Raw genomic sequence first — 25,074 nt, 5'->3', positions numbered from 1 at the left:
ACTGATTAAAAAAAAAAAAAAAGAATCACAGATTCACTGATGATGCAACACTACAGAACTAATACAATCAGAAGCTCTACCTGCAAGGGTAAGTCTGATTCTACACAGAGCGCCATTTGACCTAAAGAATAAACTACTTCCCTTGTTACTACGAGTTGTTTTATTAAAATAGGTAATTAATGCACTGAATACCTTCTGTTTGCCCAACAGATCCACTTTCCACCTCTCTCCACCATCCTAGAGGCTGACCCACAATGGATAACATCTCTCACCTTTTACCTTCCTAGTGGATTGTGCCAGTGAAAAAGTCCAGGAGGAAATATGAGTGAGGAAATCACTGAAAGAAAGCAAAAACAAATTATGAGTCATATAGATTACATTTATAATTGATATATGTAATTAAAAATTAATCAACAGATAATTAATTGACACATATAATAATACTGATTGCAGTTATTTATTAGAAAAATATAAAGATTTATGGTTAGTCAGTGTCCATTTTATAGCTAATGTATAGCAAAATCAAGAGAAATAAATCTCAACAAACTAAGATAATGGAATTAGTAGAGGAGTTTAATACAACTATTTTAACATATTTATGTTTAACTTTAAAATAAATTATTCTAAATGAGTGGAAAAAAACCATAAAAAGTATAAAAGAGAATTTCAACTATTCAAAACTGCAACATCTGCCATAAAAATAACTGGTTATCTGAAAAGCAAATTGAAGATGGTAGGAGAAAGGGACAGTGAACTTGAGGGCAGATACATAGAAACGATCTAATCTGAAGAATAAAGAATGATAACACAAAACTTAAATGCACGGAGAATTGGTGACCTTAGGATAATATAAAGTGACCAAACATACATATAATTGAAGTTCTGGAATGAGATATACTTTATATATTTATTTTTTGGAATGAGATATACTTTAAATATAATTGCAGATAGGTTGAAAGTATAGGATGGAAAAGATATATTTTGCAAAATATATAAATAAGAAAGGTTACATGGCCATATTAATATCAGAAGAAGTAGAACTTAAGAAAGAGATGGGGGACCTTCAAAATGGTGAAGGAGTAAGACGTGGAGATCACCTTCCTCCCCACAAATACATCAAAAATACAGCTACATGTGGAACAACTCCTACAGAACACCTACTGAACACTGGCAGAAGATCCTGGACTTCCCAAAAGGCAAGAAAATCCCCACCTACCTGGGTAGGGCAAAAGAAAAAAGAAAAAAACCGAGAAAAAAGAATAGGGATGGGACCTGCACCTCTGGGAGGGAGCTGTGAAGGAGGAAAAGTTTCCACACACCAGGAAGACCCTTCACTGGCAGAGACGGGGGATGGGTGGGGGGAAAGCTTCAGAGCCACGGAGGAGAGCATAGCAACAGGGGTGCAGAGGGCAAAGCAGAGAGATTCTTGCACAGAGGATTATTGCTGATCAGCACTCACCAGCCTGAGAGCCTTGTCTCCTCACCTGCCGGGGCAGCTGGGGGCTGGGGGCTGAGGCTTGGGCTTCGGAGGTCAAATCCCAGGGAGAGGACTGGGGTTGGCTGTGTGAACACAGCCCAAAGGGGGCTAGTGCACCACAGCTAGCCAGGAGGGAGTCTGGGAAGGAGTCTGGACCTGTTTAAGAGGCAAGAGACCATTGTCTCAGGGTGCACAAGGAGAGGGGATTCCTTCCTTGTTGCGCACAGAAGGCAGAGCACTGCCTAAACAAGCTGCAGAGATGGGTGCAAGCCATGGCTATCAGCTCAGACACCAGAGACAGGCATGAAACGCTAATGCTGCTGCTGCAGTCACCAAGAATCCTGTGTGCAAGCACAGGTCACTATCCATATCCCCCTGGGAGCCTATGCAGCCCGCCACTGACAGGGTCCCATGATCCAGGGACAACTTCCCTACAAGAACACACGGCACGCCTCAGGCTGTTGCAACATCATGCTGGCCTTTGCCACCACAGGCTCACCCTGCATTCCAATTATAACTACCGTACCCCTCCCTCTCCCCAGCCTGAATGAGCAAGGGCCCCCTAATCAGCTGCTGCTCCAACCCCGTCCTGTCGCGGTGGGAACAGATGCCTGTGGGTGACCTACACTCAGAGGTGAGGCCAAAACCAAAGCTGAACCCCAGGAGCTGTGCGAACAAAGAAGAGAAAGGGAAATCTCTCTGTGCAGCCTCAGGAGAAGCAGATTAAATCCCCACAACCAATTTGATGTACTCTGCATCTGTGGAACACCTGAATAGACAACGAATCATCCCAAAATTGAGGCGGTGGAATTTGGAAGCAACTGTAGACTTGGGATTTTCTGTCTGTGACAGATTTGTTTCTGATTTTTATGTTTATCTTAGTATAGTTTTTAGGGTTTGTTATTATTGGTGGATTTGTTTATAGGTTTGGTTGCTCTCTTATTTTTTTATTATTATTTTTTTTTCTTATTTTTAATTTTAATAATTTTTATTTATTTATTTACTTTTTTCATTCTTTTTTTTTCTCTCTTTTCTCCTGAGCATGTGGCTGACAGGGTCTTGGTGCTCCAGCCTGCTGTCAGGCCTGAGCCTCTGAGGTGGGAGAGCTGAGTTCAGGACACTGGACCACCAGAGACCTCCCGGCCCCACGTAATGTCAATCAGCGAGAGCTCTCCCAGAGATCTCCGTCTCAATGCTAAGACCCAGCTCTACCCAATGGTCAGCAAGCTCCAGTGCTGAATGCCCCATGCCAAAGAACTAGCAAGACAGGAGCACAACCCCACCCATTAGCAGAGAGTCTGCCTAAAATCATAATAAGTTCATAGACATGCCAAGACACACCACCAGACACAGACCTGCCCACCAGAAAGACAAGATCCAGCCCCACCCACCAGAACACAGGCACCAGTCCCCTCCACCAGGAAGCCTACACAAGCCACTGAACCAACCTCACCCACTGAGAGCAGACACCAAAAACAACAGGGGCTACGAAACTACAGTCTGTGAAAAGGAGACCCCAAACACAGTAAGTTAAGCAAAATGAGAAGACAGAGAAATAAACAGCAGAGGAAGGAGCAAGGTAAAAACCCAACAGACCAAACAAATGAAGAGGAAATAGGCAGTCTACCTGAAAAAGAAGTCAGAGTAATGATAGTAAAGATGATCCAAAATCTTGGAAATAGAATGGAGAAAATACAAAAAATGTTTAACAAGGACGTAGAAGAACTAAGGAGCAAACAAACAATGATGAACAACACAATAAGTGAAATTAAAAATTATCTAGAAGGACTCAATAGCAGAATAACTGAAGCAGGAGATGGGTAGGTGACCTGGAAGATAAAATAGTGGAAATAACTACCACAGAGCAGAATAAAGAAAAAACAATGAAGAGAATTGAGGACAGTTTCAGAGACCTCTGGGACAACATTAAACGCATCAACATTCAAATTATAGGGGTCCCAGAAGAACAAGAGAAAAAAAAAGGAAGAGAGAAAATATTTGAAGAGATTATAACTGAAAACGTCCCTAACATGGGAAAGGAAACAATCAAGTCCAGGAATCACAGAGAGTCCCATACAGGATAAATCCAAGAGAAACACACTAAGAAACATATTAATCAAACTATCAATAATTAAATACCAAGAAAAAATATTAAAAGCAGTAAGGGAAAAGCAACAAATTACATACAAGGGAATCCCCATAAGGTTAACAGCTGATCTTTCAGCAGAAACTCTGCAAGCCAGAAGGGAGTGGCAGGACATATTTAAAGTGATGAAAGGGAAAAACCTACAACCACGATTACTCTACCCAGCAAGGATATCACTCAGATTCAAAAGAGAAATTAAAACCTTTATTGACAAGCAAAAGCTAAGAGAATTCAGCACCACCACACTAACTTTACAACAAATGCTAAAGAAGCTTCTCTAGGCAGGAAATACAAGAGAAGGAAAAGACCTACAATAACAAACCCCCCAAAATTAAGAAAATGGTAACAAGAATATCCATATCGATAATTACCTTAAATGTAAATGGAATAAGTGCTCCAACCAAAATACATAGATTGGCTGAATGGATATAAAACAAGATCTGTATATGTGCTGTATACAAGAGACCCACTTCAGACCTAGGGTCACGTACAGACTGAAAGTGAGGGGATGGAAAAAGATATTCCATGCAAATGGAAATCAAAAGAAAGCTGGAGTAGCAATTCTCATATAAGACAAAATAGACTTTAAAATAAAGACTATTACAAGAGACAAAGAAGGACACTACATAATGATGAAGGGATCATTCCAAGAAGAAGATATAACAATTGTAAATATTTAGCACCCAAAACAGGAGCACTTCAATTCATAAGGCAAATGCTAACAGACATAAAAGGGGAAATTGACAGTAACACAAAAATAGTAGGGGACTTTAATACCCCACTTTCAACAATGGACAGATCATCCAAAATGAAAAATAAGGAAACACAAGCTTTAAATGATACCTTAAACAAGATGGACTTAATGTATATTTATAGGACATTCCATCCAAAAACAAAAGAATACACTCTTTTCTCAACTGCTCATGGAACAATCTCCAGGATAGAACATATCTTAGGTCACAAATCAAGCCATGGTAAATTTAAGAAAATTGAAATCGTATCAAGTATCTTTTCCTGCCACAATGCTATGAGACTAGATATCAATTACAGGAAAAAATCTGTAAAAATACAAACACATGGAGGCTAAACAATACACTACTAAATAACCAAGAGATCATTGAAAGAATCAAAGAGGAAAATCAAAAAATACCTAGAGACAAATGACAATGAAAACATGATGACCGAAACCTATGGAATGCAGCAAAAGCAGTTCTAAGAGGGAAGTTTATAGCAATACAATCCTACCTCAAGAAACAAGAAACATCTCAAATAAACAACCTAACCTTACACCTATAGCAATCAGAGAAAGAAGAACAAAAACACCCCAAAGTTAGCAGAAGGAAAGAAATCATAAAGATCAGATCAGAAATAAATGAAAAAGAAATGAAGGAAATGACAGCAAAGATCAATAAAACTAAAAGCTGTTTCTTTGAGAAGATACACAAAATTGATAAACCATTAGCCAGACTCATCAAAAAAAAAGGGAGAAGACTCAAATCAACAGAATTCGAAATAAAAAAGAAGTAACAATTGACACTGCAGAAATACAAAGGATCATGAGACATTACTACAAGCAACTATATGCCAATAAAATGGACAACCTGGAAGAAGTTGACAAATTCTTAGAAAAGCACAACCTTCCGAGACTGAACCAGGAAGAAACAGAAAATATAAACAGACAAAAAACAAGCACTGAAATTGAGACTGTGATTAAAAATCTTCCAACGAACAAAAGCCCAGGACCAGATGGCTTCACAGGTGAATTCTATCAAACATTTAGAGAAGAGCTAACACCTATCCTTCTCAAACTCTTCCAAAATATAGCAGAGGGAGGAACACTCCCAAACTCATTGTACGAGGCCACCATCACTGTGATACCAAAAGCCGACAAAGATGTCACAAAAAATGAAAACTACAGGCCAGTATCACTGATGAACATAGATGCAAAAATCCTCAAGAAAATTCTAGCAGAAAGAATCCAACAGCACATTAAAAGTATCATACACCATGATCAACTGGGGTTTATCCCAGGAATGCAAGGATTCTTCAATATATGCACGTCAATCAATGTGATAAACCATATTAAAAACTGAAGGATAAAAACCATATGATCATCTCGATGCAGAAAAAGCTTTTGACAAAATTCAACACCCATTTATGATCAAAACCCTCCAGAAAGTAGGCATAGAGGGAACTTTCCTCAACATAATAAAGGTCATATATGAGAAACCCATAGCCAACATCATTCTCAGTGGTGAAAAACTGAAACCATTTCCACTAATATCAGGAAAAAGACAAGGTTACCCACTCTCACCACTACTATTCAACATAGTTTTGGAAGTTTTAGCCACAGCAATCAGAGAAGAAAAAGAAATAAAAGGAATCCAAATCGGAAAAGAAGAAGTAAAACTGTCACTGTTTGCAGATGACATGATACTATACATAGAGAATCCTAAAGATGCTACCAGAAAACTACTAGAGCTAATCAATGAATTTGGTAAAGTAGCAGGATACAAAATTAATGCACAGAAATCTCTTGCATTCCTATACACTAATGATGAAAAACCTGAAAGAGAAATTAAGGAAACAATCCCATTTACTACTGAAACACAAAGAATAAAATACCTACGAATAAATCTACCTAAGGAGACAAAAGACCTGTATGCAGAAAAATATAAGACACCGATGAAAAATTAAAGATGATAGAAACAGATAGAGAGATATACCATGTTCTTGGATTGGAAGAATCAACATTGTGAAAATGACTATACTACCCAAAGCAATCTTCAGAGTCAATGCAATCCCTATCAAACTACCAATGGCATTTTTCACAGAACTAGAACAAAAAATTTCACAGTTTGTGTGGAAACACAAAAGACCCTGAATAGCCAAAGCAATCTTGAGAAAGAAAAATGGAGTTGGAGGAATCAAGCTCCTGGGCTTCAGATTATACTACAAAGCTACAGTAATCAAGACAGTATGGTACTGGCACAAAAACAGAAATATAGATCAATGGAACAGGATTGAAAGCCCAGAGATAAACCCATGCACATATGGTCACCTTATCTTTGATAAAGGAGGCAATAGTATACAATGGAGAAAAGACAGCCTCTTCAATAAGTGTTCTGGAAAAAATGGACAGGTACATCTAAAAGAATGAAATTAGAACACTCCCTAATGTTGTATACGAAAATAAACTCAAATGGATTAAAGACCTAAATGTAAGGCCAGACACTATAAAACTCTTAGAGGAAAACATAGGCAGAACACTCTATGACATAAATCACAGCAAGATCCTTTTTAACTCACCTCCTAGAGAAATGGAAATAAAACCAAAAATAAACAAACGGGACCTAATGAAACTTAAAAGCTTTTTCACAGCAAAGGAAACCATAAACAACCCTCAGAATGGGAGAAAATATTTGCAAACAAAGGAACTGACAAAGGATTAATCTACAAAATGTACAAGCAGCTCATGCAGCTCAATATCAAAACAACAAACAACCCAATCCAAAAATGGGCAGAAGACCTAAACAGACATTTCTCCAAAGAAGATATACAGATTGCCAACAAACACATGAAAGGACACTCAACATCACTAATCATTAGAGAAATGCAACTCAAAACTACAATGAGGTATCACCTCACACTAGTCAGACTGGCCATCATCAAAAAAATCTACAAACAATAAATGCTGGAGAGGGTGTGGAGAAAAGGGAACCCTCTTACATTGTTGGTGGGAATGTAAATTGATACAGCCACTATGGAGAACAGTATGGAGGTTCCTTAAAAAACTAAAACTAGAACTACCATACAACACAGCAAACCCATTACTGGGTATATACCCTGAGAAAACCATAAGTCAAAAAGAGTCATGTACCACAAAGTTCATTGCAGCTCTATTTACAATAGCCAGGATATGAAAGTAACCTAAGTGTCCATCGACAGATGACTAGATAATGAAGATGTGGCACATATATACAATGGAATATTACTCAGCCATAAAAAGAAACAAAACTGAGATTTTTGTAGTGAGGTGGATGGACCTAGAGTCTGTCATACAGAGTGAAGTCAGAAAGAAAAAAACAAATACCATATGCTAACACATATATATGGAATCTAAAAAAAAAAAAAAAAGGTTATGAAGAGCCTAGAGGCAGCACAGGAATAAAGACGCAGATGTAGAGAATGGACTTGAGGACACAAGGAGGGGGAAGGGCAAGCTGGGACGAATTGAGAGTGGCATGGACACATATACACTACGAAATGTAAAATAGATAGGTAGTGGGAAGCAGCCACATAGCACAGGGAGATCAGCTCCGTGCTTTGTGTCCACCTAGAGGGGTGAGATAGGGAGGGTGGGAGGGAGACACAAGAGGGAGGAGATATGGGGATATATGTATATGTATAGCTGATTCACTTTGTTATAAAGCAGAAATTAACACACCATTGTAAAGCAATTATACACCAATAAAATTGTTAAAAAAAAATGTAACAACTATAACAATACTGTTTTATTCACTTTTTTTTTCCGTGAAGCTGTCAGACAGCCATGCACTATCCCATTTATAGTTGAGGAATATGGAGTTCCATTGCTCACGAAATTTGTTAGTGGTGGGCTCAGAATGTTAATCTCCGAGTGCTCTTTACAAAGGTCGCAAGACAATGTGGACCAGGGACTTACTTTTTCATTTTGGGGTGTGGACTTGGAGGAACCAGGGGAATTGCAGTATTTCCTGCCAAAAGAAAGCTAGGCTGAGGCAACAAAATAGTGGTGTTCTTTGGAGCCAGGAAAATGAAGGGACTGGACACCTGAGGGCAAGAAGACAGTCACCCAGCCAATTTCTCCTCATCCTTCAAGCCTTAACTGCTGACATGTCACTTCTTCTGAGAAGCCTTTCTGATCCTTCAGACCAGGTTTGGCCACCGCCTCCTTTTCACAGCAGCCCATGCTTCTCCTTGCAGCACTTACATGTATATTTTTGTTCTCCCCAATTGATTTTCAACTCCAAAAAGCAGATGTTTTCATAACTATACCCCAAACTGAGAACTGTTTCTGGCTCACAGCAAGGCCTAAATGCATGTGGTTGCTGAATGAATAAACAAAAGAGAGTCAGGGGCTGCCAGATAGGCAGGTTGTGCCAGAATATTTCTCAGGTTCAGTGCTTCAGTGGTCTTTTGTGAGTCTTCCAGGTTCAAACAATTGGCTTGATTATAGAACAAAGGGTCCAGAGGAGGTATTTAGTCCCTAAAAGAACTGACATTGTCATGAACGGCCAGAAGGTGAGTGGAAGTGGTAGGGTTCTTTTATCACTTAGAAAATGTCACTAGTGTCTTCAGAATTCAGGCCAGAAGATGGATAACAATGGTCAGAAGGTTGGAAATACAGGTTAACCCCAATTTCCTTCAAGTTGAGAAATAGGAAATGTTTAGAAAAGCTCAGCCTGCAGACTACAGAGCAGAGCAGGAAGAAAGTATTTCAGGGAAGGTTTTCGGGGCTGGACAAGTTAAGAAGCATCATATACCAGACAAACACTTTTGCAGGTAGGACCAGCCCTTCACCGATGATGAAGCAAGTTCTTTAAAGACTCCACGGCTCCTCCTCGCAATCACCACAAAAGCACTCAGTAACCTGCCCTGCTTGCCCCTCAGGCACAAATGAAGTTTTGTTGGTTTATTTTATTTTTCACTGCACAGCACGGATCAGATTTAGAGAGCTCACATTCTTTATGAAGCTTTCCCAGAACAGCACAGTCCACAACTCACCCAACTTTTCTCCTTTACTAAATCTTGCCCTCACTTGTTCCATATATTACTACATTTTCTTTACTTGATGTCATTTTATATTCATCAATTCAATGTATACATTTTCTTTTGATCCATGTACTGTTGTGTAACTTGTTCTTATGTTCTTTGAAGTGTCCCTTTTGTTATTTTTATTATTTGATATTATATTTCAAGCTCCTTATGGGCACTTTAGTTTTGCCTCTCCTCCCCTGCTTCTTCAAAACTCCTTTAGATTTCAGTGCAATAATTGTGCATTGGAAACATTTTAGAAATATATATTAAATAAGGAATTTAGTGTTTTCTATCATCCATGGCAATGATCTTTCTTTTAAGAGGTCACATAAAGAATGGTATAGATGTAAATGGATAGAGGTAACTTGAAGAGGCTCCTTGTACCTGGTGGTTACTAGCCTGAGACTCTGGGTACATTGGCTCATCTAGCTGTCCTGAATGCTGAGAGTATCAATATTTCATTCTATCACTGATTCATGTGCAGCATCCTTCATGCCTCTGCACATGTTTGGAAAGCTCTGATTTATGTAAACTGTCGAAGAAAAAATGTGCTGAACAGAGTTGAACGGGCAAGGAAGGCTCTTTTCAATACTGCTGCAGTGGGGGAGAGAGAGTGAGTTCAACACCACTGAAACAAAAGGTGGGAGAGCTTTTAAGCACTAGGGTGAGCCAGTGGAAAAGTACTGCAGGCTTGGTGGGAGGTCGGTTGTTGTGATTCAGCCATCTATCTTTGTTAATTGGTGCTTACAAAGTTAGGATCCTACCCTCCCACATATCAATGGGATGGCTTCTAGGCCCTTGAGAAAGTCATTCCTGGGTTTAAAGCTGGCAAGAGACTAGGAGAAGAATTACATCTGAAAGGAGCCAGAGAAAGAATTTACAACTGCAAGTTTTCTAAAGTAAATGCCCTAAGAAAAAGGAGATAAGGATGTAATAGGAAGAATCAGTCTCAAGTATAATCAAGCTGAGGGGAAGGTTAGGTAATGTAGGTAAGTTCGTCTCGGTCAAAACCCAGTGTAGCAGAGCTCCTGTGGCAGACTCTATTTTTGTCCTGGGCTTACTTTGAAGTAGGACCCAGCTTGATACAAACTTCAAATTTATCCAAACTCCTCTCACATTAACAAGAACCATATAATTTATTGATGCTATATAGACAATGAGTTACAAGGTATAAACACAATAACCACTTAATCAAATTTACCATTTTTGTCTTTGTTCTGGCCCTTGTACTCCAAACTTCTTTTTTCCATTTTCCATCACAGGCTATCAGAAGTCCCTGTATTTTCTAGGGCAATTCATTTTTCCTTCAACACATGAATAATTCCTTCAAGAAAAAGAAGGCTTTTTAGTTAGCTGGACAGTCAGCATCGATTACTATACAAACACGAACCTTGGGGGACTTTTCTCATCCCAGTTCATCTACAGCTGAAATTCTTGGCTTTCTTCTATTCTTGGTGCCATGTTTTATAAGGTTGACTTGGATGAGAGCCTCTATTTATTATTTTCTTCATCTTCCATACATACAAATAAATGTTAACTGGTATCTACCTTTTGTCCATGCAGGCTGGCTGAATTAAGAACTATTTTAATATTTGGCTAGGTTGAACATTAGAATACTGTTACTAATTTTGTGACATGAATGAGTCACATATCCTCTGTGATGGTCAGCTTTATGTGTCAACTTGGCTGGGCTATAATTCCCAGGAATTCAGTCAAAGACTAATCTAGGAGTTGCTGTGAAGGTATTTTGTAAATATGATTAACGTTCATAATCAGTTGACTGTGAGTGAAGGAGTTTATCCTAGATAATCTGGCTGGGCCTGATTCAGTCAGTTAAAAGACCTTAAAGGCAGAATTGAGATTTCCTGGAAGAAGAAATTCAACCTGTAGACTACATCCTGAGCTCATGCCCAAGAGATCAAGCCTGTTTTTCCTGATGGTCTACAGTGTTTTCATTTTCTAGGGCTGCTATAACAAATTATTGCAAATTCACTGGCTTAAAATGACACAAATTTATTCTTTCAAAATTCTGGAGGCCAGGGATCAGAAATAAGGATTTTGGTAAGGCCATGCTCCCGCCAAAGTCTCTAGTGGAGAGTCCTTCCTTGACTTTTCTAGATTCTGATGACTTCTGGTATTCCTTGGCTTGGAGCTGCCTCCATCTTCTCATGGCCTTCTACTCTTCTCTCTGTTTGTCTCTCCTCTGTGTGTCTCTTATGTGGACATTTGCCATTGGATTTAGGATATACCTAAATATATCCTGGATAATCCAGGATGATCTCAACTCCAGATCTTCTAATTACGTCTACAAAGGCCTTCCAAATAAGGTCTCATTCACAAATACTGGGGGTTAGGACTTTATCTTCTTTTTTATTTAGGGGGCGGGGTCACAATCAACCCCACAATCAACTGGTTCTGTTTCTCTCACTGAACCCTGAGTGACATACTCTCCCTGGATCTTGTTTCCTCATCTATATAACTATGGAATGGGTGGACAGAAAGGTAATCTTCAAGGTCCATATTAAATAAATAATTTTTTAAAATACCTTGTTATTAAAGAGAGAACAGGTTTCCCAATTCTTTAATCATTGCTTTAAAAGAATCCTATAACAAGCATAGCGTGAAAGATCATTAGTAATAGTGATGATGTTGATTTTATTTCCTTCAATAATTAACATAGTAGAGTCCCTTTGCACATGACACTATGGAATTGATCACAATAGAATTTCTAGAGTTTACAAAATATGAGTTTCTCCTTTATTTGTGTGCCTTTCTACCCAAATCATGCATGGAAAGTATAAGTAGAGGATGTTTTCCTTGTCACTTCAATCAAATATTGGCATTCTCTCTAGGGAGAGAGATTTAACAGAGATCAGAACCTATTTAAAAAATTCTCCTTGTCAACACTTTCATAAGAAAATAACAAGTTAGTCAAATTTCCCTCCCTCCTGATGTGACTAAATATTCCTGGTGGATTCCAGTCCTTTTTTAAATTAAAACGATATTGAAGAGGTAAGCATATTTCCTGCTGTCTCATAAAGGAAGCTAACAATAAATTATTTATTTGTGCTAAAATGGAAAGCAATTGTAAGAATCAATTTTTGATGCAAGAAAAGAATAATTTTGCAACTTAGTTAATGAATATAACTTTCAAATGTTTAAAATTATAGTGGAAAATTGACCCTAGGGGGCCAAGCCAGAGATACCTGCTAGTCAAGTATAGTAGTGAAATTCCATCCATATGGTCAGATCAATATCCTTACAGGGGACAATGCATTTTTTTTTCCAGTTAATGTGTTTCTTTCCCCTCACGCATATGTAAAATGAATATTTCCAGATGCTAATTAAATCATTCCTTAGTTGAAACATGCCTTGCCAAGAATATCAATATTTTTAATGGGAAGGATATAGGGCAATGGTAGGATCACATCTTCTGTGATCCTAAATAGATAACATTCTATTTAGGATCACAAAACCCTAGCTGAGGGTGAAGAATATATAATCATTCTTAGTCAAAAGAAATGTGGAAAAATCCAGTTACAATACATCTCATTAATGCAAAGCATTTTATAGAGGGTCAGCAGGTAATATGATACAAAATTCAAAGCCATTGTGCCATGTCACTAATTAGATTAAGCAAGTCAATGCAAATTAGAAGGACATTTTGAGTAAAGGAATACTTGGGGAAAAACTGGGTTTTATAAATTTTTTTCACATCTCTACTTATATTCAAAGGTTCCAGTTAGGCTTATTTTAATAAAAAAGATAGGAATGGTTGATAATCTGTATATGAAAACACCTGTCTAAGAATATTACTGTCAAATTGTGAGTATATGGACATTTTAAGAAATGAAAGTAGACAGATTTTCGAACTGTATAGGACTCTGCTAATCTTTACCAGTCCCAAACCACGTCCATTAATTTGACTCTGTGTCAGGTCATATATTCTTTTAGAGGAGCCTTGTCATTTGGTGAGAATAGAAATGGAAGAGAACATCCACCATGGCTGCAGAAACCATACAGGAGGCAATGGAAAGGGTGGAAAAAGAGAAAGAAGGCCAAGTGTATGATTTAGGAGACCTAGCCCAAATGCCTTGCAGACAGGTAGAAATTAAAATGCAGAATTCACTTTGTCACAAATAAAGCCAGATTGGACTGTACAATTGGGTCTGCAGAGCGTATGCTTCCCTACCCAGCCAACTGGAGGATCACAGCTTGCAGGAGAAATTGTTCATTTTTATTATAAACTTAAATTTTATGAGTTTAAGAATTTTTTTGTTGCTGTTCCTATTGGGTTGAGAATAAACAGACAATGGGGGAAGGTCATAAAGTTTTGAGACATGGCACGATGAACACTGTTCAGCCTTAGACAGGTCCTCTCTCATCTCTGTCTTATTTCCCTCAGCTGAGGAATAAACATATCTCATACTGTAAATGAATCATATATACTAAAAGTTTAAATGGGCTTTTCACATAGTAATTGATAAATAAGTGTTGACAGTTTATGTTCATTTATAAACTACCAGGAATTTATGAAGAGTGTTTGGTTCACTGTGTTCAGAATACCATTTGTTTCACAAATTTGATGGTTAATTTGATGATTAAGGAATTGCAATTATTAATGCTTTTCTTGATAACTAGTGAGGCTGAACCAGAAGTGCACTTATTCATTTTGTATTCCTAGTGCCATAGTAGGTACTAAATATTTGTTGAATTGGTGAATTGTTGAAACTTGAGGGTAGGTAGAAAAGGAAGTACTATTCTTGCCTTATTGGACCCAATAAGTTTGGAGGCATTATGACAGTCTGGCCATTGTTACTTGATTCCTTGAACCATAATGCTTGAGTTTGATGTATACTATGAACTGAATTGCGTCACCTCAAAATTCGTAAGTTGAAGCCCTAACACCTAATGTGATTGTATTTCGAGATAGGGCTTTTAGGAACTAATTTTATTTATTTATTTATTTATTTTTTTTTTTTAATAAATTTTCATCAGTTTTTTTTTTTTTTTTTAATTTATTTATTATTTATTTATTATTTATTTTTGGCTGTGTTGGGTCTTCGTTTCTGTGCCAGGGCTTTCTCCAGTTGCGGCAAGTGGGGGCCACTCTTCATCGCGGTGCGCGGGCCTCTCACCGTCGCGGCCTCTCTTGTTGCGGAGCACAGGCTCCAGACGCGCAGGTTCAGTGGTTGTGGCTCACGGGCTTAGTCGCTCCGCGGCATGTGGGATCTTCCCAGACCAGGGCTCGAACCCGTGTCCCCTGCATTGGCAGGCAGATTCTCAACCACTGCGCCACCAGGGAAGCCCAGGAACTAATTTTAGTTAAATAAGATCATAAGGATGAGGTCCCAATCCATAGGATTAGTGGCCTTATAATTTCTGTGTGTGTGTGTGTGTGTGTGTGTGTGTGTACTATGAGGACATAGCGAGAAGGCACTGTCTACAAGCCGGGAAGAGAGGTTCCTCAGCAGTAACCCAATCAACCAACACCTTGATCTTGGATTTTCCAGTCTCCAAAACTGTGAGAAATAAATTTCTGTTGTTTAAGCTACTCAGTCTATGATGTTTTTTATGTCAGCCCAAGGTGACTAATACAAGGTATTTATAAGCCAGATTAGGCTGTGAGTGGTGCCTTAGGGTCTGAATCAGACCTGTATCTCTAGGTGAGATTTCCACCCTATAATTCTGGATCTGGCCCCAGCATTGCCACTTCCTGATTGTGTGGTATTGAGCAAGTAACTTCATGTCTCTAGCCTTCATTTTCCTATCTAGAAAATGAAAGATTTGATTAAGTTTTCTTCCAAGAAAAATAAGTGTATGGAATCTTAGTAAAGGAAAGCTTAGTGTTGACAAAATGATTAAAATATGTTCTGATTTCACATCTCAAGATTTACTGGGTATTGATACAATCTTAAATCTTAATAAATATTCATATCTCAATAAATTAACATAAGAACTAATTGGCATTTATGTATTTAATAGCTATTAGTTTATACCATCCATGTCAAAAATATTTAAATCAGGAATCATTAGGAGCATCTCAAAACACGATTTTAAAACTGTCTCAATTTTAATGAATAATAGTCATCAAAATAAATATAAATTTTTTATATGTTCCGTTATTTATGTATCTCATTTATACATGCAAAACCTGTACTAAAACTTTTAAAAAAAACATATTTAGAGGTTGACACATTTTCTCATTGGTCTCTTTATTGCTTCAAGCATTGTTGAATGGACTATGGCTATAGAGAGTAAAAACTGAGTTCTGCCTGAGTGAGAGTGGCGACTTCTCTCTCAAGGCTGACAGATTTTTGTGTTGGCTTTGATCAGTGGATGACAGAGTGCTCTTGTTAACATTTGGTGGGTGGCCAGGAGAGCAATTTTTCCCTGACAGAAATAATGTGCTCTCTTAATTAAATAACCATCTATACACATAAAAAACGAACCGTGTATTATCATCAAAAAAGATATCGACTCTGCCATCTACAGCTTGGCACTGATGCTTTTTTGAGGACTGTCACTTCATTTCAGTAATGGAGTAGAACCTCCATAGGATTTCAATCACTAGGTCATCAATGGTGAGTGTTAGAAGAAAAATAAAATCCAGATTTAAAAACCTGACAGCATTTTTGGTGCTGAAACTCTGTAAGTTTTCAGGCCCAAAAAGAGTGACACAGAATGATGTACTTTCCTCACATAATTGTGGAGAGATACAGGTTTCACTGCATATCATATAAAATTTTTATAACAATTTTATTGAAATATAATTAATTTCCCTAAAATTCACCCATTTAACATGTCCCAGTCAATGGTTTTTAGTATATTCACAGATATGGGCAAACATTACCACAGTCAGTTTTTATCACCTCAAAAAGAAACCCCATACCATTTAGCTATCACCACCCTATTCCCCATTCCCTGCTCCTCTTCAGCCCTAGTAACACAATCTATTGTCTGTCTTTATAGATTTGTGCATTCTAGACATTTCATATAAATGGAATCATATAATATGTGGTCTTTTGTGACTGGCTTCTTTCACTTAGCACCATCTTTTCGAGGTTCTGGGTAATCATCTAACAACAAGAATGTAGTCACTTGGCATTCAAGTTTGGTGTGTCTCAAACTTACCTATGTGGCTTTCAAGAAATAAAGGTGCCTGGGTCTAGCCTAGATACAGTGAGTTAGAATCCCTGGAGATAGGTAGTAGGCATGGGCCTCTTAAGTCTGAAAAACTGCAGAATTCTATCCTTGGAGTGACATTTGTAACTTCTTACATGTGAAGTAAGCAAGGTCTTCAGAATCAGCCTCACATGTGCTAATACCCTACATCCTGCTGTTTCAGAAGCACTGAAAGAATCCAGGGTTTTCTAAATCCTTTGCCTCCCTCACCTTAACAGGAGTTCTGAGAGTTTCCTCACTGGTCAGTATTCTGTGCCACAGTATCCTAAGGTTTGCAATTGTTACATGGGATGTAACCTGTTAACAGCCCTTAGCTTCTTAATCATCAAGTAGTTTACTACTGAATACATTATCAAAACCTATCAGTAAAGCACTAAATTTGACACATGGAGGAGAATTTGGGAAGTTAAGTGCTCTTGAGAGAGACAGGCTTGAGAATGGTGTGGCACAGAAAGGCACAGATTATCCATAGAATGTTGGGAGACTGTGAGAATGGTAGAAATTTTATCAAAAAGCAAAAAGCGCTGATTAGGGGATTTGGAGCAATCTCCAAAGCAGACTTTATCTCATTATTTTGCCTTGCACTGGCCAAGCTCATTGCTTAGTATGAAGGAGGCAAATGTAATAATATTTTATTCCCCAAAGGCAAAAATGGAAAAGCTGAAGTTCAGTGGAGGACAAGGTCAGGTGTTCTCTGTGTGTAGGTTTTGGGGTTTGACACAATTGCTGCTAAGCTGAGGCTATTTATCTCTAACACAGAAATGGTGGGTTAAAATGTGGAAACTTCTATCAATCAGCTAAATTTGTGTGAAGCCAATCTGCTTGTTATTTTTTTCCGCTCATTTGATCTGTTATTTTAGTGTTATGTAGACATAGGTTGAATTACCAGTCAATTTAAGACAACTGTCCAACAGCTAGTCAGTTCAATGAAAAAAATCAATTGAACTTGTCATTTGGTGATGGGAAGTACAAAAGCTCTGCAATTAAATGTAACTTTAAGTACATATGTTGTCATTTCATGGCCAGCTAGGGTTTGCTGGCCTCAACTATTGAAAAATACCCAGATAGAGCAAATTTTTCCATTTTGGGGAAAACCTCTTTTCTATTAGCTGTGCATTAGCTACCTACCTCCTGCTTTTTCATTAAATTTCACTAGAACCTTTGTCTGTAGTCTCGAGTAATGCATTTTTATTACATCCCAGGAAAGCACTAACCAAAATCACTTCTTGCTCATGACATTTGGTATTCTTCTGGCTGTCCATCTGGTTAATCAATCTCTAAAACACATCATTTGAAAAAACATCCTTGTTTGATTTTCCAGTGTTTACCATGATCTTCATCTAGTTCCTCATGAATTATTACATTTCAGCACAATAAAAATAATAAAATGAATGGACAAGGTTTTCATCCAAGGCAGATCAATGTGTGTTTAGGGCACCCAAGTTTTGCATGGTACACTTCTGTACGGTACATGACTGGACAGAGAAACTCCTGGGGCTCTTTCATCATTGATTGATATTCTATTGTAACCAAGCAGGACCCTATGGGGCCTTCCTGGGGCAGACCCTTCCCCCATACCCTTTAGCTTTAGCTCCTCTCTGAAGTACCTAAATAACAGCATCTAATGCACATTCCTGAGTTGTTTTACAGATGTGAAAACACCCACCAAATGGAAGAAATTAACTACTTGATGATCATGAGCACATAGCCCCGAGACCTTCTTGGTGCCTGAGGATTGATAAAGTTAACCCCTGTGACATCACTCTGTTACCTCACCATCAACCAGAGAATTGTGCAGGAGCTGATCATGTACCCTGCAACCCCCTCCCTCACCTGGCCTTTAAAAATGTATTTTGGGGCACAAGCCACCTGTCTCCTTGCATGGCCCTGCAATAAACCTTTCTCTGCTCCAAACTCTGATGTTTTGGTGTGTTTGGCCTCACTGTGTCAGGCATACGAACTTGCACTAACACTGTCATCTGAGAGTTATCTAAAACAAAACAACAAAATTATAAAAACCAACTTATTTCCCAAATCAGACTTTTTTCAGTATAGGCCTTTATGGAGAGTGCAATTATTTCTCAAGGCCAATGTCATAAATATTGCAATGGGGCAAAATATCCTCTTGAAGATTAGCTAAGGGATAGAGTTTTGGCAACATGCAATTTTTAAAACATTTTGCATTGAATTGTTTTATCTCTTATACTCACAAGGAACAAGATTCAGGATTTCTGCTATTTGCGTTGGAAAGAGAACATCACTCAAATGCTTACTGGCTGGCGCAGGAATCACAATGTGCTGATGTGAAAGACTGGCTTCTTTTAATTTGATCAGGCTCAGCTCTGTGTTTGCTGGTAGAACATAATCACTAAAAGTCTAAAATTATCACAGGGTTAGCAGTCATTGGCTAATGATGTAGTATGCATGGAATTATATATACATATATAAAATATACATATATTTTAATTTAAAATCAAACCTTTACATTATTCAAGGAAAAAAAATAACAGATTTCCCCTGTTTTTGATTTTCAGTGACTATTTGGTTGTAATTAAATAAGATAAAGTGGGGTTACATCATAATGATTGGATAAGAGTTTTGCTTTGCTTTGAACCTTCACAGCCAGACTCCTCTGCTAATCAAAAGGTGTTTTCGTAGATTAGCTAACTGAAATGCTACATTTGATTTAAAAAAAGAAATGTTGAGGTATTTGCATATTGCCTTTATGGTTTTGCCTGATAAATGTGAACAGTCTTTATCTGGTTTACCAATACATTCATTTACCTATTTTGAAATAAAAATGCCACTGCAGTGCCCTGAATGCCATATAAATGCCTTACTATGAATTTTCCAGGTAATTGAATCAATTGTTTGTTTGTTTAGAGCTGTAGTGATCAGGCCAACAGGCACTTTGAAAAGGAGAAAATTACTAACTTTTGACTGGGAACTAGAAAAATTGATGATAAATAGTGAATAGATCTTTTTCTCTTTAGTCTCCATTAAATCAAAACACAAATATGTTCTGAGAATTAATCTGTGATTCATTTTTGAAGTGAAATAGGGTGCTTTTGTCTCATCCTTTTGTTAATTACATTTTTTGTAAATTGGGGTTCCCTATGTCAAAACGCTCCTACAGATATAATTTGTTCAAAAGTGTTGGCCCTCTCAACGTATTTTTTTAATTACTACTCATTCCCATACTTAAAAGCTCAGGTATTTCTCATAAATTTTCATATTTCTGGCTTCTCTTGAAAATTCTGAATATTTGGGAAACTAGCCCTGCTTGTTTGCATTAAAACAATTGATTGAAGCTGAGTAGCAGCTGTCTATTTAGACATGGGATGATTTCAATCTTCATAAGTTTTCAATAATCTCGTCCATTTCCCTTCCCTCTGCCCCTTGAACTGAGATTGAGAGATTTCCACTTATTTTCCTGCAGCCAAAGAGAACAAAAAAGAAGGTATTTGTGGACATGATATTTAACTCCTTTGAACAAACACAAATCCAAGGATAATGGTCCAGTTCAAAGTGAACTCCTCCTGAGGGTGGGGTGAGAGAGTGAGGTCAGGAGAGCATCAGAGAAGTCCTGACCCCACCTTTAGGGTGACTGCCTAAACCTCTGTTTCTGTACTTGCGCCTTTAGGGATGGGCAGTTTGGTCCCTCATGGCTTTTGCGAATGCTTCTGATATCGTCCCTGGAGTCTTTTTGAGGCTAAACTCATGGCCACATTACAATTAAAGCAGAAGTTAATCCATTTTTTACTTTTTGACTTGAACTTTGTTCAAGTATTTTTATTTTGAAAAAATGTAGAGTGCAATTTAAGAGTGTAGGTCCTGGGGTCAGATTGACTGGATTTAGTAGGCTAGATTTACTAGTAGTTACCTTTGTTGACCCTGAAAATAATCTTAATCTTTCTGGATCTTAGCTTCCTTCTCTGTAAAATAATAGTGTCTGCAGTAGGGTTATGGAGAGGAATACAATACATAATCTAGATGATAATGCTCAGTACAGAGCATGCCACAGAGTCAGATCTCACTCAGGTCTAAAGGTTCTTCACTCTCCAATCCCACCTCCAAACCAACTTGCCAAATTATATCACGTACCAGAAAATAGTAAAGTCTAAATATTAATTACAACTACAATGGTTGTACTTACAGGTCTACTTACTGATCACTTACTATGTGCTAGCCAGTTTTTGTGCATCGTTTTATTAAATCCTCACAGTAACACTATGTATTAGTCAGGGTTCTCCAGAGAAACAGAACCAACGGGATCTATAGAGAGAGAGAGAAAGTGAGAGAGAGATTGAGAAAGAGAGAAAGATTTACTTTAAGGAATTGGCTTACAGGATTGTGGAGGTTTGGCAAGTCCAAAATCTGCAGGGTAAACTGGTAGGCTAGAGACCCAGGGAGGAGTTGCAGTTGAGTCCAAAGACAGCCTGCTGGAAAAAATTCCCTCTTCTTCCTGGGAGGTCAGTCTTTTTCTATTGAGGCTTTCAGCTGATTCAACGAGGCCCATCCAAATTTTGGAATGTAACCTGCTTTGCACAAAGTCTGCTGATTTAAATGTTAATTTCATCTAAAACATACATTCACTGTAAAATCTAAAATAATGTCAGACTAAATATCTGGGTACTATAGCCTAGCCAAGTTGACACATATAACTAATCGTCACACACTGTGAAGTATGTGGTTCATTATTCCAATATTAAAGCAAGTAAATTAAGGCTCAGAAAGTTTGTTGTCAATTTAGAAGACTGATAGAAAAATGTTGAATCTATGATTTCAACCTAGATCTGGTTCTTTTTTTTGGAGCCCACATTCGTAACCATTTCATGATATGTGAGTTATGTATTATGATATATGATCAATAACCATTTTATGATATGTGAGTTATGATATAATATACTGTAAATTTGCATAATATGACTCCCTTTATTAAGGCAATACCTATTTCCTCACAGAAATTAAATTCATAATGTAAAGAATCACCTCTCATTTTGTTAGTACAGCTACCACCCTCACCACCTTCTTCTTCCCTCCTCTTCCTCCTCTTCCTCCTCCTTTACCTCCTCCTTCTCTTCTTTTTCCTCCTTCTCCTGCTTTTCTTCCTTTTTTTTTCTTTTTCTTCTGGTTTTTTCTCTTTATTATCATCATCTCTGGAGAATACAAAGTAGTGAGCAATAGTAGAGTTTCAAATAATACAATATTAGGAAGAAAGGAGAATGAATGCTTGGGAAGCACAGCATTAACTTATGCTTAATGGTAAAAATAACAACAATTAATACCACTTATTAAACAGTTATTATAGCCCAAATAATAGTGAGGTACATAAAAAGTATCATCATCAAACTCTCACAAAAACCTATGATATAAGAATTGTTATCTTCATTTTGAAAGGCAGAGGCTAAAAATCAGAGAAGTTAAGCAAGCTTCTCATGATCACACAGCTGTGAAACGATGAGACATAGTTTGAATCCACATTTTGCTGACTTCAATGCCTATGATTTTTCCCACATATATATGCCTAATTATTGAGGAGGAAAGTAGACCAAATGGAGAAGAAAGACAAAGAACATCAGAGAACATAAGAAGGAAGGAGAAAAAAATGTATGAGTTTACTAACGGGTATCACAAAAGAAATAGAGGTGGGGGAGAGTAGGAGAAAAAGGATCATCTGTGGCCAAGATTGTTTTGGCTAGGTAATCACTTCAGTTCTTTGTTTCACACAGAAGTGAATTTTTTATTTCTTTATTTCTTTATTTTTGGCTGCATTGGGTCTTCGTTGCTGGGCAGGGCTTTCTCTAGTTGGGGGTGAGCAGGGGCTACTCTTCGTTGTGGTGCGCAGGCTTCTCATTGTGGTGGCTTCTCTTGTTGTGGAGCATGGGCTCTAGGTGCGCAGGCTTCAGTAGTTGTGGCACGCAGGCTCAGTAGTTGTGGCGCATGGTCTTAGTTGCTCCGCAGCATGTGGGATCTTCCCGGACCAGGGATCAAACCCATGTCCCCTGAATTGGCAGGCGGATTCTTAACCACTGCACCACCAGGGAAGCCCCAGAAGTGAGTTCTTAATGAATGTTTCTGAATCATTTCTCATATTTCAATGGAATTATTAGGAAACTTGGATGGAAAGAGATGGTAAGTTGGTACCATCTTCCTTTCTCATTTCAGCCCTACAGATTATTGCTATTTGGAATGGTTCTGAAGGAGAGTCAAATATATGACTATGACACCAAAATGACCTCTCTACTAACCATTATGGGCAACAGAAAGGGTCTATGAAATGGACAAATTCAATCTAACAGATGTCAGAATATAGGAGCAGAAACATATCCAACCTAAGTAGCTTACAATCTAATATAAATCAATTACCTCCCAATATATCTTTGTTTAGGATGCTTCAGGATCAGTTTGATCAAGAGGACAGTGCCAGAATCTGCTGTTGAAAATAATAATTTTTTAACATGAAGTGTCTGCTGTTTCTGACACTGTGTCATGTGATTTTTACATAGATAGTTTTATGGTGTCTACATCAGTGGCTTTTAAAGTTCTTGCAAAGCAGAAAGTCTTATACTGAAGGCCAAGCTGTAACACATAAAAGTAGGAGTTGTTCCTGCTTCCCCTGGCCTCCCTGCATGACCTCTGAGTCATTCACTAAAGATCTCTGGGATTTTGCGGGGAAAGTACTGCCCTTGTTCATGTCATCACAGAAACTATGGATGGCTGGGTGGTTAACGGTTTAAGAGATCATAAATTCTACATAACACATTTGAATATGAACCTGGGCTTTCAAACTCTAAACCAGAGGAGGAACATTGAGACTTTTGGGTTTCAAAGGAAATGGGAAGAACACAGGAGAGTAACAATTGGCCAGGTAAGGAATCAAGCTTACTAAGTTAGGGAAACCATTCTTAGAGTCATTTCCTATAGCATGGTCAGCAGGGTTTTGTCATATATGTTGCATTTTCTACATATGCATATGTAGCCCCACAAAAATAGATTGTTTATTTCTGAACTTTAATCATGGCTAGGGAGATTTCTAGAGTACCCCAACTTCCTAAGGTTTGACATGCCTCCTTATTTAATTCCTCTTGCTGTCAATTCATAACTAGCATCACTGATAAAATGTGACTTTGTTGAGGCTTGGACTGGCCCTTATAGAAACTACTGTTCATCAAATGAGGACAGGGTGATAAATGACAGAGATTGACCGCCCATAACTAAAGTGATTTCTCTGCTTCTTCTTATATTGACATAACTATTTGTTTTTATATCTTTTCCCCCAAACTGATTGTGAGCCCTCAGAGGTTAGGGGCCTCATCTTTGTCACTATTTACTTATCTATCATCTGCTCCTCCCTCCCCCAGCCTAGAATGTAAGTTCCACAAAGATGAGAACATCTTTGCCTTCTTAATTTTTTTTTATCCCCAGCACACATATTCATTGAGAAATGATTAAGGCACTGTCTCTTGGGCTGCTTTTCATGTTTCTTAAAGTAATTTAGAAAAATCTATTGCAGAAGGTACATTTATCAATCATTAATTTTATCTCTTTTTTGTTTACTCCTTTGTAAGCCCACTTTCTTTGGCTCTAAAAATATTTTCTAATACATTTTATTTTTCACTGCACATGTATAAAACTAAACCTGATCAACTTCCCCTTGTATTATTCTGAGTTGTATGATCCTTCCATGTTTAATTCATGATGATGTTTTATAAGCTGTTATCAGCCAAGAGCTGAAATCTAAAGTACCTGGATCAAAAATCCCTTAAAGTATATTATGACATACTAGCAGTGGCCGTGATGTTCATACACTGTGAAAGTAATTTCATAATGTCTCTGTGCAGGTTTTCTGATGTCATCTTCATACTTGGATGAAATTTAGAAATCGAATTACTTTTCTTCCTTTTCCTCTTCTTCACTCCTACAATCCTATGAATTTCTTTTAAATAGACACTAATCCCATTTTAATGGAGGCCATGCATCAAAATCTTTAATGGCCTGCCCATCACTGAAGGAGCCTGTGATATTTTTGATGACGGTGAGATGCAAATGCATAATCTAAATCTCAGTGGAATTTTCCACTTAGCATCCAGAACATCTGTTGTCTTATCTCTTTGTTTCTCTGAATTTATTCTCAGATTTTTAAAAAATATAAACAAATAAAATATGAATGCTATTTTATCCCAATGTCTTGCTAGCAGAAACAGAGGTACATACTCTGCTCCCTTCACTGAAATTTCATTCAGTTTACCATTTTATGAGCAAGTTACAATTTTCCTAATTGCTTTCATCCTAAGGGTTTTATTACCACAGTACATTTTGAGTGAAGAGTGCCTACCGCTTGCTAGTTATTCCCTTAAGAATTGGTTGAAGCCTGTCTATAAACAGTAGCAAGACCATAGTTAAATGAGGTTGTGCTTATTGATAGAGTTTAGGGCTAAGGAGGTAAGGCAAACATTTCAGGTAT

The 25,074-nt window shown here is 37.8% G+C and overlaps 1 long non-coding RNA gene across 1 annotated transcript; it reads right to left on the bottom strand.

The window, feature by feature from the left end:
* Positions 1 to 271: 271 nt before the first annotated feature.
* LOC132350725 (uncharacterized) lies at positions 272 to 21,742 on the bottom strand. Its single transcript, XR_009497995.1, has 3 exons — positions 21,677 to 21,742; positions 10,624 to 10,746; positions 272 to 337 (listed from the first exon to the last, which is right to left on the bottom strand). It is a non-coding gene; the product is annotated as an uncharacterized LOC132350725 (long non-coding RNA).
* Positions 21,743 to 25,074: the final 3,332 nt, after the last annotated feature.

This window comes from Balaenoptera ricei, chromosome 16 (genome assembly GCF_028023285.1).
Source record: "Balaenoptera ricei isolate mBalRic1 chromosome 16, mBalRic1.hap2, whole genome shotgun sequence".
Classification (NCBI taxonomy): Eukaryota; Metazoa; Chordata; class Mammalia; order Artiodactyla; family Balaenopteridae; genus Balaenoptera; species Balaenoptera ricei.
The sequence above is the reverse complement of the archived record's forward strand: the minus strand, read 5'-3'. Positions and strand labels throughout refer to the sequence as shown.